This window comes from Cylas formicarius, unplaced genomic scaffold (genome assembly GCF_029955315.1).
Source record: "Cylas formicarius isolate icCylForm1 unplaced genomic scaffold, icCylForm1.1 PGA_scaffold_10__41_contigs__length_53128322, whole genome shotgun sequence".
Taxonomy (NCBI): Eukaryota; Metazoa; Arthropoda; class Insecta; order Coleoptera; family Brentidae; genus Cylas; species Cylas formicarius.
Window position 1 is genome coordinate 52,754,522 of NW_026844214.1, and position 17,856 is coordinate 52,772,377.

The 17,856-nt window shown below is 33.4% G+C and overlaps 1 protein-coding gene across 1 annotated transcript in view; it reads right to left on the bottom strand.

Moving 5' to 3' along the window:
- LOC132700045 (paired box protein Pax-2a) overlaps positions 1–17,856 on the bottom strand; it is a 61,518-nt gene that overhangs the window by 5,852 nt on the left and 37,810 nt on the right. The gene's annotated exons all lie outside the window — the stretch shown is intronic.

Genomic DNA, 17,856 nt, shown 5'->3' on the forward strand with positions numbered 1-17,856 from the left:
CATCAACTGTATGGAAAATGGTGAATAATCCCATTTCAGCTTCAGGGCTTTTAGATTTAAAAAAATTGAGAAAAGGCAAGTTTTAATGGAATCTTTTAGAATTCGGAAATGGCGACTGGAATATCTAGAAAAAAATAGGATTTACAGAGAACAACAAAGGCTTGGATGCTTGCTTACTTGGATGAAACCTGGTTCGACACTTATGATTCCCCGGAAAATGGTTGGGTTGACTCAACTGATAAGTGTAAAACAAACGCGCCATCAAAAAGAGGTAAAAGAATAACTATTTTACATGCTGGCTCTAAAGATGGTTGGATTCCAAATGGACTTTTTCTGTCTGCGAAAAATATGAAAGATTCTTCTCTGGATTACCATGAAGACACCACCGCTGATTTCTTTGAAAGTTGGTTTAAAAACTAACTATTTCCAAATATTCCTCGTAATAGTGTCATTGTAATCGACAATGTAAGTTATCACAGTAGACAGTTGACTAAAACCCCTTCCTCATGTGACACAAAAGCAACAATCCAGAACTACATGTATAATAACGACGTTTATTTTCATGAAGATTATACCAAAAAGCGATTAATTGAGGTTCTACAAAGCTTGAACCTACACAAAGAATACGTCTGTGATAATTATGCAAAATATCTAGGACATACAGTTTTAAGGCTTCCACCTTACCACTGTATATTGAATCCCATTGAACATGTTTGGCACCATCTGAAATCTGTCATTCGTCGTAACAATGGTTTTCACCGTGTTAACTCCAATGTCCTCAAACTTATAGAAACCGAAGTTTTTAACATCCCTCCGCAAAGTTGGGCAAATTCTGTTAAACATATAAAAAAAGCAGAACAATCGTATATCCATATTGCAAATAATATAAAACAAATAATAATTAGAACAGGCGATGATAGCGATAGTGATTTTAAGTAATTTAAATATTTTAGATTTAAACATAAATACATATATAAATAAATAAATATTGTTTAGTATCTTTCGTAGCAAAACCCCAAATAATTAAATTCTAAGCAAAGTACGGACCTGCTCGTCCATATTTCATTCATACAGCTTGCCCGGGTCTTTCCTTAATTCGTATCAGTTAGTCAACGGGAATAACTCTAGTTCGGCAAAGTTTTTTGTTTTTGGATATTGGCAATGGTTTTGAGTAGCACTTTTTTAAATCTGATTCTTTCGGCATACTACTGGGTCTACCCTTTACTGTTACTCTTACGTTTAGAACTTTGTATTCTTCCTCGTAATTGTACTTGAACAATTTTTTTTTTTCGTTTTTCATATCGGAGTTGTTTGATCTGAATTTGATGTTAGGTTTCTTGGGATGAAGGTACGGTTATAGACCTGGCAAAATTGGAATATTACATTTTTTATTTGACGTTTCGGTCCAAATGTGACCTTCCTCAAAATAAAATAATCTAAAAATTACATTTAACTAAGAGATCAATCATACAATATAGGATAAATCTTACTTAGACGGTTAGAGTCAAAGTGGGGGAGGGTTATATCATGTACTATTATTATCATGTATTATTATCATGTATTATTATTCAAGAAATAATATAACATCCTAACAACCAGATAAATAATAAACGATTCTTATTAAAAAAAAACAATATCCACTATTAATAATTTTTTAACAAAATTGTCTATTAATAACTTAATAACTTTTTGAAAAAAAAAAAAATAGAACATAGAAACCAGATAAGTTGTTGAAAGTGTCCTCTATCTAGTTTTTAGTTACCAATATGAGAAAACTGTTCTTTTTACTTAAGAATTTAAAAGTGCTTCTTCAATTTCTGGAGTTCTTACAGTCCGGTGGGCCCCTTTTAAATGGCTGTTTCGGCCATGTAAATTTGAAAATAAATGTTTGTCTATCTGCTATGATTCTACTAGCAAAGCAAAACTGATATCAAACAACAGAATTATTAATTCTTAGAAACACAACCTACTACAATAAAAAGAAATAATTATAAATGTTTTAAAAATAAACCCCAGAGTTTTTTGAAATATGTTAATAAAACAGATAGACTTGTATAAGAAATAATAATCATAACAATAATTCTCTGCATGCTGTCATATTAACGATATTGTTGTGACCGTGCAGAGAAGAGTTTTTTATTTTTTAAAGTGAAAACCGTACATCGGATTGAAGAAAATCAACAAATTAAACTCTTTAGAAATAATTGGAGGTTGTAAGAATAATTTTTGTATTAAGAGAAATCAGCGGCGTATCATCAATGTCTGGAAAAATAGACATGTCAATTTCTGTAGGCCCGCCACTGGTGAATTAAAAAAAAAAAGTGATACACTAAGTACCTTCCCTTAAAATATCTGAAGTGGTATTACAGATATTAGAAAAATATATTTTCTTATTGACAATTTTATCACTCTGTATCTCAAAAGTTAAGACGTTTAGGACATATGTTCATATGAAGTTTTCTTTTAAAAATGGACCGAAAAATCGACCCCTGAATTGTTGGCATTCAATTCAGGTTATGTTTCATATGTTTTTGTTTCGTTGCCAATTAACATTTAAAACATTTTTAAATATAACACTTTTAAATACGCGGTGCTGCAATGTTTCGCGATAGTTTGTTGTGCTTTTTATTTAAATATCCAGTTAAATTTAATCTAATATTAACTACGAATCTACAAGGAATAACTTACAAACCTTGGATAATGATAATAATAGAAGCTTTTCGGACTAAAATAGATTTAAATTCATTTGGTAATATTTCTAAACCAGTAATGCTAAAAGGGTACCCCAAAATGCTTTTCGTTTTGAGACTATTGTAAAATATAACTCACGTGACTTGATAACCTTTACCTTCAGACCAAAAATTAATTTAACCTTCGTCGTACCGTGTGGCGTACAAATGTACCCCAACAACTCAATTTTTCTTATATCTTTTTGAAAATTTTACGCAATTTTATTTATTGTCATTTCGTATTTACAAATATGCGAAAGAGTCGTCTTAGATCTTGTCGGAGATCTAGGAACCGGATATGGCATAACCACAGATAATTTCTTTACAAGTTTGTCCCTAGCAGAGAATTTAGAGAAACAAATGACTGTTTGCTGAACATTACGAAAAAATAAATCTTATATTCCCGAAGAACTCTTGTCAAAACCTTAGAAACCCATTTTTCGTCAATCTTTGGTTTTCGGAAACAACATACAATTGTGTCCTATGTGCTTAGCTATGTGCTACGGAGCACCATGATTCTGTTGCGGTAGAAAATATGAAGGACAAGCCTGACATAATACTTGATCATAATAAAACAAAAGGTGCTGTAGACACTACCGATAAAATGGTAAAAGAATATTCAGCTCGTGGAATTAGTAATAGATAGCCGAAGGCAATTTTTGAACAGCTATTAGACGTCGCGGCACTAAACGCGTTTATTTTATGGATTGCAAAATTTCCAGACGAAAAATCAAAAAGCAAATACAGAAGAAGAAAATTTCTTTTGGACTTAGGGGAGTCATTTATTAGGGAGAATATCCACAGATCCAAGAATTCCCAACAGTGTCGAAACATATGTGCTAGAAATGTTTTGCAGAATTAGAAAATCGCCATGAAATCCATTCTGAAGAACCTGAACGACCTGTTTCTGGACGATGTTATTTGTGCAATAGAAAGAAAGATCGCAAGTCCGGGCAACAATGTTGCGACTGCAAAAAATTTACATGCACTGACCATAGTGTAAAACAGATAATTATGTATGGAAAAAAGTAAGAATTAATATGAGTAGAGGAGTTCGTCTAACTTTTTTTAAACATTTTTGAGAACTGTTTATTTTGTTCAACTTTTTCAATAAATATAATATGCATTATACATATTTTATTTACATTAACTATTTAATTTTGTTGTTACAGTGTATATCTACTAGAATTGTACGAATTGTACGTTGTACCCCACGTGGTGTTCTGCGTAACTTTTTGACCGCGGTACGACCAAGATCTGTATTAATGTTGCAATAAAATTATTAGTATTACATGCAATACGAAAAATAATTAAAATTAACATTAACCTTAACCTAACTGCACCTTCTAACTCCAGCCATTATCATTCATCACCATCTTTTGAGATTTTCAGATTTTCACTATAGTTACTACCATTTGACGTTTTTTTTTGGTGACCCTTCAAATTAGTTAAAAAGACGCCATAGGCGGACGTCAATGTCGTGATTCATGACGCATTGCTGGTTATGTCGACGCAAAACTTCGCGTATATTTATCTGAAAACTTCGAAATATCGCGGGTAGATTCAAAATTCGATTCGTCGTCTCAGAACATGGCCCTTCATCTGTGGAACGTACTTGAAACGTCGCTGCTCTGTACCCAAATCTATTGTTTGTTCGGCCAGCAGCTCGTCGGACGAGGTAAAGTCTGATCACAGATATAAGAAAGTGACTAACTGATACGAATTAAGGAATGAACCGGGCACGCCGCAGTAAGAATAAAATATGGTCGAACAAGTACGTACTTTGCTTAGAATTTAATTATTTGGGGTTTTGTTAGGAAAGACACTGAACAATATTTATTTATTTATGTTTAAATCTAAAATAAAATTACAAATTATTTTTATTACCCACTTAAATTACTTAAAATTATTCATATAATATATCAGTATCACTATCGCTATCATCGCCTGTTCTAATTATTATTTGTTCTATATTATTTGCAATATGGATATACGATTGTTCTTGTTTTTCTGTATGTTTAACAGAATTTGCCCATCTTTGTGGAGGGATAATAAAAACTTCGGTTTCTATAAGTTTGAGGACGTTGGAGTTAACACGGGGATAAACATTGTAACGACGAATGGCAGATTTCAGTTGGCGCCAAACATGTTCAATGGCATTAAATATACAATGGTAAGGTGGAAGCCTTAAAACTGTATGCTCTAGATTTTTTGCATAATTATCACAGACGTATTCCTTTTGTAGGTTCAAGCTTTGTAGAACCTCAATTGCATTTTTGGTATAATCTTCGTGAAAATAAATGTCGTTATTTTACATGTAGTTTTGGATTGTTGCTTTTGTGCCACATGAGGAAGGAGTTTTAGTCAACTGTCTACTGTGATAACTTGCATTGTCCATTACAATGACGCTATTACGAGGAATGTTTGGAACTAGTTCGTTTTTAAACCAACTTTCAAATAAATCAGCGGTGGTGTCTTCATGGTAATCCAGAGAAGAATCTTTAATATTTTTCGCAGACAGAGAAAGTCCATTTGGAATCCAACCATCTTTAAAGTCAGCATGCAAAATAGTTATTCTTTTACTTCTTTTTGATGACGCGTTTGCTTTACACTTATCAGTTGAGTCAACCCAACCCTTTTCCGGGGTATCATAAGTGTCGAACCAGGTTTCATCCAAGTAAGCAAGCATCCAAGCCTTTGTTGTTCTCTGTAAATCCTAATTTTTTCTAGATATTCCAGTCGCCATTTCCGAATTCTAAAAGATTCCATTAAAACTTGCCTTTTGTCAATTTTTTTAAATTTTAAACCCATACACTTCCATAAAGTAGTTCTGCCACATTTAACACCGGTTTTATCTTTCTCAAGCCTCCTAATTAAGATATCTAATGTAGACACGCTTGTGGGTATAAAATTATTTTCTATTACGGGCCACAATTTTACCTGAATTTAAATTCCGAAACTTTAGGTAATAATCTTGTTGCATTGTACGTTAATGACGACACATTCAAAAGCAATTGGTCACTTTCTTATATCTATGAACAGACCATAATTTAATACACGGAGACAGAACGACCGATTCGGAGAGGGTGTTTTAAGCACCATGAAAGGAAGAAATGCCTAATACCGAATTAACCAAGGAAAGTCGTCGAGTAAAGATCGCAATATGTCTAAATATTTGTAAAATTTAAAAACATAACATAACCGGGTGACACAAGAAAGTGGGATTTGAAATTTGGAAGGGTTAATATAGGCCGAATGTCCAATTTTTTGACAGTATGTAGTCAATAGTTGCACTTTTTTTTTAAATGGCATAACTTATATTTTTTTGCATTTTTCAGGAGATCATTCTACGCAGGATAGGACGGTTTTTTCCTTTTTTCTTTGGTTTTTTTAAATTTTGAATTTTTGAAAATTTTGTCTAGGATGCTGTGACCATCATAAATAATTGAACTGAGGTGGCTTTTACTTGATGAAAATCCATTTATCAAAATAAATAAGAACAAATGATAAAGACACGGTGTTGTTGAAACAATTGTCATGTCATAATATATAATTTCGTGAAAATCTGAACTTTTAGTTCTTATTTATTTCCATCATAAATACTTTTCAGTCAAGCTCTGAAGGAGCCAACAGGATGATTGGCGAAACGTTCTACTCAGCAAAAATCGACGCAGGAGGAATCCAAAAGTTTTGTAAAAAGTGAAACTTTTGTTTACTTGTCTAATGGTAAATAACATTTAATGATAGGAACTATTAATTTTTTAGGATAACCTAGTTTTTTCCAATAGCACCCTAGTGACACCAAAATTTTCCGTTAAAAAATAAGCTCACAGGAAGGAAAAAACCATGATAAGTAAATACATTTTTATAAAAAAAAAACAATATACTACTTAGATGGCTTTGCTTTATTTTCTTTTCATCAAGTCGGCATGATTGAAAATTCTGACAGTTTGTACACTTTTATATGATTATCGATTTTGTCGTGTTATCGACTTGGATTATCATGGAAAACAATAATCAATTTACAAATGGAGAAAGAGTTGATACGTTTCTGATATAAGGGAAATGCGGAAAAAAATCTGTGAGCTTATTTTTTAACGGATTTTGGGGTCAAAATGTTGGAAAAAATGTACCGGTTTTAAGAAGTTTTTGTTCCCACTAGGGTGAGGGTGCTATTTTAAAAAACTAGGTTATCCTAAAAAATTAATAGTTCATTACATTAAATGCTCTTTGCCATTAGGCAAGTAAAGAAAACTTTCATTTACAACAAATACAAAATTTTACGTAAAAAAGATCAACAAAAAATGAGCAAAATTGTTTCATGGAACACAAACTTTCATAACATTCATATAATTTTCGTATTCAGATAGATTCTAAAAAACATTTGCTGTCAGCAACGATTTTATTTTTTTTAGAATTTCTTTTGCTCTAGGTGATTTTTTATAGTAATGGTTATTAATTTTTTTTAGCTAGAAGCTATTTCTATTTCTTGTCGAGTAAGAATGAACATCAGTTCTTGCTTGAAATAATTTTTACGTATATAAATTAATACTGGTTTAAAGTTGTACATTAGTCGAATTATGATATTAGAAGAGATTGCTGAATATCCTGATGAGTAGTACACATTTAAATAGAAAAAAAGTATTTAGGGAAGATTTCAACGTTAACATGGCACCATAACAGCTATTAAGTATATAGAGGGTATGTATGTTTTAGCCATTTTTTAGCAAAAAAAATCTAACTGTATATGTTTTATTGAAATATGCAACAAATGTGCTTTTTTAGTGCTTTTACTTATTTAATATTGACAATATTTGCATTAATACTTGCTTGATAAAAGTGCGAGAGAAAAGGATCATAGGTAGACATAGATGCAAAACTGTGCTTGCCAAACACGACAAATTGTTTTACATTGCATTACATTACACAAAGTGACATTTAATAAATGAATTAATAAAATTCCGTATCCTTTTGAATAATCACCTTAATAAGCAACATATGTTTCTTGACCTCGATTGTTATTGTACGACCAAAAATATAGTGCATTTATTGCGTTGACGTTTTAAGTATTTTACAGTACCTTAACCGCAGACCTTCGCAGGACCGTGGTAAAACGCAGTCCAACAAATGTTTATCCTGTCTGAGATGGACCGTAACGACTATAATTTCCAATTGGTAGAATTCTATTTTTAACGTCACGTGATATGTATGTTTTTTAAAAGTTTAATCTAAATTGCATAGGATAGTTTAAGGTAAGGGTAAGTGTGAAAATAAACACTTTAAAATGTGGAGACCGTGGAATGAGCAGAATTTGAAGACGAAGTGGAGATGGCAGTCGACCTTGATAAATAAAAAAACGGATCAATTTTCCTTCGGATGCTAAACAAATTGTTTTTAATATTTACAAGAAATTCAGAAGGGGAAGTAGGAGCAGAATTAAAAAAAAGTGACATAGAACGTAATAAATTGTTATTTTGTACTAATTTTTTTTATGTACATGTTTCAAGAATTGTTATTTTGTACTAATTTTTTTTATGTACATATTTCAAGAATTGTTCGGCGAAAAAGATTGAAAACATACTTATATTCACTTGTTAGTGCATATAGATAAATTCCTAGAATGGTCCTGGAATGGTTACGGGTAAGGGGCTGCGGTTTTGAATTAATAAACAGCCCGGGTTGTAAAAGCACTATATTTCTGGTGCAAGTAAGGCCAAATCAAAAATCGAAATTTAAATTGTCGTTTTCGCAAATTCAAATTGAATTATCGTAAAATTATTTTTGCATCCAAACCGAACTGAAATTACCACCCAAAAAAAAAAATCCGCCAACTAAAAAATATATAATTGTCGTTTATTTGGGTTTTTACTTTTATTTTTTTCAAAATTAAACTCGAAAATTGAAAGCGTTGTAACTTTTTTAATATTTATTTTATGTTATTATATTATTAATTTAATGTTATTGATATTTCTGTTCGTAGTCTAGACGTAGTATAATCAATCAATCAATCAATCACAGTTTAGAATGGACGTGTCTCAAGTAAATGTTCAAGACTGTCGAATTTTTCAGGGTTTTTAATGTATTTAAGACCCTCTAGAAACAGGTCAAACCTATTTTTTATCTTTTTTTTCTTGCATCAGTCATATACTAGACAGATCAGTATATCATGACTTCTGAAATTGTACGGTGCCTAAAACACCTTTTTAAATCGGTGGTTGGGTCTTGAACTATTAAACCATCAAAATATCGAGTTTCCCACTTTCAGTTTGCGGCCAAAGAAACGCAGAAACGCACGTGGATCCAATAAGCAATCGGTTCGCTGAAGAATCTGAAAATTCGATAAATTCCAGATTCTATAAATTGCTCTTATTCGTCCTGGATCTTTCTAAATGTGAGGAAGTCCTAAAAAGCGTACATTTGATATTCTAGCACCGAATTTTCAGACACCTTATTGTTTTTCAACATCGTCTCCGTATTATTGAAATTTGTGCTGTAAGGAGGAACTCCAAATTTGAAGTTTAGAATATACATTTTATCAGCACACCAGCGTTTGTATGAGTATTTGTTTCCGTTGGAATTTTAAACAATTATTTTCCTCGCTAACATTTCGCCTCGTCTCAATCTAATATCTAGTATTCAGTTGGGTATCAATTGTATTCAATTACTTTCAGACATTTCCTAGAGTTGGACTGTATTAGACGTCTGCATGTCTCACAGATTTTCTATTGGGTTAAAACCTGGGCTACAAGATGGCCACTGGAACACATCGGCAACCAGGCAGTGATGCTCCTAGCAGAATGTTTGAGATGATGATGTTTCATCGGTCATCCTGTCGGCTTCTTCCGAGCTTAACTGAAACTGGCTAGTATTCTATTTTTGGCCACGCGGTGTTGCCAGATGTACTCGTAACGTATATCAACTTTTGTTTTTTAAATGGAACACCCTGCATATTATTACATCTTTAGGTTCTGCGAAACATTCTGGAACTATTTTATGTAGCATGTACTATACCTATCTTGAACATTCTCGGAGATAAAGAATACTTTTTAAGAAATTTGGCAACACACGACCCGATTTAAAATAATTTTTGTTTCTCAACCCGTACGGTTGAACACTTGAATTGTTGGTTACGGTTCCCCATTAAATTGCTTTACGATAATATAGTATAAGAATTAACTTATCGCGTACATGGCGTTCATAAGATAAGGCCCAATTGGCAGGATATAAAAATCCATGTTACGTGGGAATTTTAAACGGAACACCCCATAGTTTATATTGGCACGTAAATGAGCAATTAATTTACCATCTAAAATTACCAAATCATTTTCACTGGTTTTCAAGTTATAAAATTTATCTTTGACATAAATAATCTTATTATTCCGACGTTAGCGTGTTCAAATGAGTAATTGTAACAGCGAATCTAGAAGGAAATACATATGGCAACAAAAGTTTAATATCCATTGAAAGTTTTATACACAAAACTTATGTTAAAGACTGATAAACTAATAAATAAATTGTTTTTTCTACTCCCTCCTGTAAAATACCTGATTATATATATATATATATATATATATATATATATATATATATATATATATATATATATATATATATATATATATATATATATATATATATATATATATATATATATATATATATATATATATATATATTTTTTTTTTTTTTTTCTGCCTTACTATCTAACCCAGTTCAGTGAAGGATCTACCTCTTTGTCCAATATAAATTTTAAGACAAGATCCGCATTTCAACCTGTAGACACCTGATTTTTGAGATTTTGGACGTTTCGTTTTATTGTTTTTTAAAAATTTTCCTATTGTGTTGTTAGTTCTGAAAGCTATTTTTAAACCAAATTTGGACAAATGTTTTGAAACTTTTTCACTAGGTTCTCCTAGGTATGTAATTGTTTTAAATTGTTCGTGTTCTGTATTAGGTTTCGGATAAATAGAGTTTACTGTTGTCTGCATTTGTTTTTTATTTATAAATTTATCTATAATGGACGGGACGGATTGTAGCCGTGTTTACCTGTTGTTACATAAAAAATTCCAGAATATACAGGGCGTTCCATTTAAAAAACGAAAGTAGGCAACATTTCAGGTGTTTACTGCAAATCATTCTCCATAAACGTCTAATAAGACACTCTCCGCGTTTGGTGACAAAGACCTGAATCGCGGTTAAGATCGTTTGGTTGCTTATAAATCTTTATGGATTCTAGGAATGAGAGATTAATATTACTTTCCAATTCGTAGCGTATCGTATCCATAATTTTGATTTCAGATGAAAGGGGGCTTTCTTCTCAAAGATTCCTGGATTTTGTTCATAAATTTGACCGTTACAAGAAAAATTTATTTTTCAATTTAGAAGGTTTGATTTTAGATTCTCGGATTTCAACATATACGAAATGACGTTGAGAGAATCTGGAACCAAACCGTCTTAATTGAAAAACATATTTTTTTTGTAACCGATAAATTTATGAACAAACTTACACCATAAAATAATTTTAAATCGGACATCCTTACAATCTTACACTAAGGCAATGACTTTGCTCCATCAAGTGTAAAAGTGATACCTCTGAATAAGTTTCTTTAAAATAATGAGGAGCTGAACGGAGATAATCTCGGACGCTGGAACTTAAATCGTGAAACTTAAAAATAAAGAAAATCCTACACAACATCGATCGATCAAAAAACTAACTTAACACTTAACGATAATTTCAACTCTCGCAGTTCCTTTCCCAAACACAGATTTCGTTTGCCCCACCCCTTTTGCTCGATAAGCCGAATATTACAGCGAATATGATAACTATAATAACTATGACCAGTCATAGCGAATATATTTATAGAAGCCTGCCATCTAAAACCGAAATTAGAATTAGAAACCCTAGTAGATTTTCTTTGGAATTTAAAGTCTATATACTGTAACATACGTTTAACCATTCGGTTGGAAACTAATAACGTTCCATTCTTGGATATTTTTATCAATAGAAAATCAGACCTAACATTGTGTGTGTTTACAGAAAACCTACGCACACAGACCGATACCTAAATGCATGGTTACATCACCATCCGGCCCAAAAATCATCGGTTATCAACTCTCTTGTTTACAGAGCCGCAAAACCATCTCAGCCCAAGTTACTGAACCCAGATTTAAAACACCTTACCTCTGGTCTTTTCTCTAATAATTTCCACATTAAAGATATTAAGCGTTCGATCAAAAAGGACATTTCACCACAACCTTCCAATAGCATTGAGGCCGAAAGCAATCTTACATTTGCCACTGTAGTCCTCCCTTACATTCAAAATATCACTGACCACATATCAAAAGTCCTAAAGAAGTATAACGACGAAACCAGATTGACCACTTGTCCAAAAATCTCTCAACATCTTCGGTCCGTCAAAGACAAAATTAAATTTGAGATGCCAGGAGTTTACAGCATTCCATGCATATGCGGCAAAGAATACATGGAATAGATAGGACGAAAAATATCAACTAGACTCAAAGAACACGAAAGAGCCTTACGATTAAGACAAATAAACTCATCAGCTGTTGCCGAACACAATCAGCAAACCGGACATAAAATTTTATTCGGTAAAACTAAAATTCTTGCATATAATCAATTCTTCTACCGAGAGTCTATAGAAATCTATAAACACTCAGGTGTCTACCTGTCACCAATATGGGAATCCGTTATCCGAAAACGGTGTTTATGCCCCTCATTTAGCTCCGCCCTTTCAAACAATATATAAGCAGGTACAGATGAAAATGCGAGCCAGTTTCAGTCAACAGGATGATTGGCGAACCGTCAGCAAGTTCGACTGAGCAAAAACCGACTCAGGAGGAATCCAGAAGTTTTGTAAAAAGTATTACAGTGGCCTGTGGAAGTTTCTTTGAAAAAAAAATCTATTTTTCATTCTTTTGCTAGTAGAAAATAAGAGATTTTCGGAAGAATGGTAACAACATCGGTGACTTGCTGGTCTGTCTCTACGCCAGGCAGTAATTTGAAAACGTTTTTTTTTTCTGTTTAATTTTCCACGTAAAATGGTGCGGTCACGCCAGGATAAACGCCCGGTCGCGTTCTTCATATTTTTAGGTTACTGTTAGATGTTTAAATAGATAGAGACCCCTCCGAAGAGGCGAGTATAAATCGCCAGGATGCGATAAGGACGACACGACAGTTAAATAGGGCCAACTACCGGTCACGCGTGTCCCGACATCATCAGTCCGATGTTTGAACGGTGTCGCTACAACCCTCTTACTTCTTGTCCCCTTGTCGGGCTATCGTCGTTATACCTTTGGTCGGAAAGTGCACTTTCGAAATGGAAAAGGGCGATTTAAAAAAAATGCGGATTGTCCGGAATTTTTCGCTTATAATATCCAATATAATTGGTAACAAGTAATTTTCAAGGACTGCGGAAAATTGGGGATGAAAATGACGACAATATAATAAAAGAAATGTCCGAGTAGATAAACAAAGGGAGTTTTGACACACCTAACCGAAACAAGCTGGTTCTGGCGGGCTCACAGAACCTCAAAGTTTTAGACGATCATAACCTGAAACCTTAACCTTAAACTTGGTTTGGCCACGATGACTCTCACCTTTTTTTCACCTTTACTGGGCATCGAGAACTTGGAATTGGTTCGTTGTTTAATGCCAAGTCAGTGTTTATCTTGGGATTTTTTTACTTTGTTCAATTAAACACAGTGTATGTCAGAATTAATATAATTAGAGTTGATATCGAACGGACAGCCACAAACGAGTGCTTCCATTTCAAAACTCAAACGACAACTTTCCCAGCGAAAATAATCAGCCACCAGCCTCAAAAATTCCTTCACCGTAAACTCCTGGGACGACATTTCCAATTAGAACACGCAAATAGAGGTGACGCCGAGAAAATAAACGCAACCAATATGCACCAATAACGCTCGTTTTGTTTTTTTTTCCACAATAATTGACGTCACTACTCCACAAACAATTTTTCAAATAATGCAAAATTCCAAACCATCCTGTCCTGCAGCGCGCCACCGATATACAAGGCAATTCACGGCGTGTGCCTACGTCGTCGCGTCGCGTACCGTGTAATCCCAATTTTTTTTGACGCACTTTTAAATCCCCACTTCTGAAGTTTGTTTTTTATCTTGGGATTTTTTTACTTTGGCCAATTAAACACAGTGGGTGTCACCATTAATATAATTAGAGTTGATATCGAATGGTACGGAGAGCCATAAACGAGTGCTTGCACGTGAAAACTCAAACGACAACTGGCTGGTCCCTTCTCACGGTAAAAAACTCAACTAATGGGTCAGAAAATCACTTAAGAGGATTTACATTACATTCCTCGAAATGTCGTTATTATTTTAGACCGAGATATATAGCCTACACCAGCTTTAACGGCTCAATTACGGCAAATATTTAAACCAACAATGTGCTAGATATGGAGAGAATTAATAATGATGACTTATTATTTTTTTCTTGCTTTTATCGAGGATCGAACCCGGGACCCGTGCGTTGTTGAGCGTCAACTTGGACGACGAGCTAACTAGTATTGTAGAACAATACAGTAAAAGTAGTTAATAATACATTAGACATGAAGAATAATGATGTTTACCAATGCGGGCCAGAACTTCCTTTGCTTATCTAGTAAAGTCTAAACGAAAACGAAAACATATGCTGAAGATATGAGGGAAAACAAAATTTCCGTTATCATGTCGACAGATTCAACAATTTTAGTCGGTTAAAAAAACCTACTGGTGTGAAAATTTTAAGCAAAAGAAAAATTTATTGAAAAGTTCAATTTTTTTATTTCTAGTAGTTTTTTGATTACCGAGAGCAAAAATTCGTTGATTGATCTTGGGAAATCTGTGATTGGACTGGATTCGGACCAAATTTCGAACAAAGTGAAGGTCAAATCAATTCAAAATAAAATAAAGAGAGGGACTTGAGAGTGATTAATTTATTTGTTAAAAAATGGAAATAATGGCGGTATTTTTTACAAACCAAAAAACATGTAAATCGACTCACTTCCCAAAATATTGTATTATACTTGCTTTAAATTTATAAGGGAATACAATTCTTGTAGCGTATCTTTTGGAACCTCTAACACCAAATATAAGTCTTTAACCAAAAAATACACGCAACAAGTTTGGTGAAATTATTTTATTGTGAACCAAAACTTTCACAAAAATCTTTTGCTAAGATCCCCCACTTTGTAGGGCATCTTTTTCGCTCCACTTTGAAATGGTTTACTGAAACCCATATTTTCTTTTTCACTTCACTTCTTTCCGGGATGTTCTTCCATTGGATTTAAAATCATCATAAAATTTATATGGCTGGTGTTGTTTAATCGAATGTCAATAATTAAGGGGGTGATTTTTGGGTCCATCTTAAAAAGAAAACTTCATATGAACATAAGTAAGTTTTCAAAAATAAAACATATTTAATTTTTTTAAAAATACACCAGTGTACGGAATTTCACCTGTCTATTTTGGCAGACATAAGAAATTTAATTTCTTGATTTTTTCCAATCCGATGTACGGTTTTCGCTTAAAAAAATAAAAACCTCTTCTCTGCATGACTAGAATAATATCGTTAATATGATACCATGCAGAGAAAGTAGTTTTTATTTTTAAGTGAAAAGTGGATTTAAAAAAAGAGATCAAGTCTGCTCATCAATAAATGCAAATGTCATTTTTTTAAGGAAATCAGTGATGTGCCTATGGACAAATAATATTTTCGTTAATTTGCTTAAATCGAAATCTTTTTTATATCTATCTTAGTCAAGTTTTTAGTTATCAATTAGTGTCCTTCAAAGAGGAAAATATTGGAAGACTGCTTTTTTGTTACTTTTACAGTTCTAGTAAAATAAAATAACATCTTAACAACTAGATAAGTAATAAACTATTTTTATTTAATTTTATGTTGGAATTTTCGTCAATGTGGCCGTTTCTTCTAAATATGCTTGCTTGATGGCACCACATTCAATGAGAGTCAAATAAGCATTGTTTATAACTTCCTTAGTCTCAATAGAATAGTGTTTTCTACATTTGGGCGGGAGCGTCTCCTGAGATACACTAGACTCGCACGTATTTTGCATAATTCGCACACGATTCAACACACGCTGTATTACACACGAAATAAGAATGATTACTAATAAACTTATACTAAGTAGTATACCAAACCAAAGAATATTAAACACAGGTAGGTATAAAATAATTTTCTCTTACGGACCACAATTTTCCATGGATTTGAATTCCGAAACTTTAGGTAATAATCTTGTTGCATTGTATGTTAATGACCACCGTTGGATTATCCCATTCAAAAGCAATTGGTTACTTTCTTATATCTATGAACAGACCATACCTTTCCGCGCTTGCGTGATAACAATGGCGGCTCAGTGCTATCGAAATGTAATCGACAGCGTTGATAATTAACTACTTCTCGGGTCGGCATTATTATTATGTTTGTCGACGGTGTCGGGGCAAACTTCGATATCGTCACAACGTTCGTATATTACCAATTAACGGCGACGATTGCGGCAAATCTTGAGTGTCGATTAAATTTTAATATCGACCCGGTCGATAAGCAAAACGCGTCGAACATCATATCAATTTAACGAAATAATGAAACGATATCGGGAGCAGAAAACAGAGCACTTTACGATAGATCACGTCCAATTCGCAGCTAATTTGAAAATTAACTAACTAACCTTACTTTGAAGGATTGAATGTTATTTATTTTTCAATCGCGCCATCTGACGCGTGCCCATTGAACCATAAGTTGACGTTGAATTAAAGAAGAATTAAGTTCACACAATTATTTAGAAAAAAGTAAATTTATTATCATTTAATTTTGGGTGATAGATACCTTTATGCGTTAAATGTTAGCTACAAGTGCGTCCAATTACAAATTTTAAAACTATTTAAATGAAATGCCAATGCAAAGCAAATATAAAAAAAAACTAGTATAAAATGTTTAGGTTTAGGTATTTACAAAATTTCATATTCGACAGGATTCTCTTTACCAATAATCTCAATATAATTGCTGAAGTACTGGCTTTCTCAAAAACGACTAAGATGATGAAAATGCTACAAAAATGTCTGGTTTTTACTGTTTTATAAAAAAAATTGTAATAAAATTGAAAGCTCCTTCTTTCCAAAAAATTCAAGAAGAAAAATTTAGAAAACATTTAAGCAATGCATACCAAAAAATGGGGTTTTGTAAAATGCACTACATTTTTGGGCTGCCCTGTATATGGTTTAAATCATGTAAAGTAACTATTTTGCTTTTAATTTAAGACGTTGCTCTTTGTACCGTATAACTGTGTATAGCTTTTCCAGATTAAAAGTTTTAAGTAAAAAACCTCATGTCCCTCTGTTCCCATAAGGTTTTCATAGAAGAGCAAAGAGTAGTTCTTCTTCTTTTTACGCGTGTGTCAGTCGGGGCGGTCGGCCACGCACTCACAGATAGTGAAGAAGCGAAGTTGGCAGAGTAACGGCGATACGATTCCGTCACAACGATCGCTAGGGTCGTTAATTTTCGACGATAAAAATTAAAATCGAACGGTTGACGATTACCGCATGATTGATTTAAAAACGCGATGTTTGACATGTGCGATGTTTACAGGTTCCTATGTAAACACCAGATATTAGCGGCGATATGGCGGTCGGCTGCGTGAATGTTCAGGCACGTTACACGGCTACGCGATCATCTCTCATGTCGTTAGGAATATAATGGGGTTCGGGAGGGATGGGGAGGGGGAGGGTCATTCGACGACGCGTTGTATATTGTTCCCGGCCGCCCGGATTTACGAAAACGCGACAAACTTCGAACACGATCGAAAATCGAAAAATCAAGCGTGCGCTGGATCTCAAAATTACTCGTTAATGACAAATCGAAACAATGTGCGTTTACTGTGGGTTATTGGGCGTTAGGATAATTTGTTTCTTGTTGCTTTCGAAAAATCTATGAAATCGAATTTTTCATACGCGCTTGGCAACGAAACATATCTCGGCATCCATAGGTCCTAGGGGACCGCCATCGGTACAGAAATGATCAGCGTCGAAAAAAAAATTTTTTTTTCTGTTCTCCGTTCTCCGTTTCTCTGTAGAC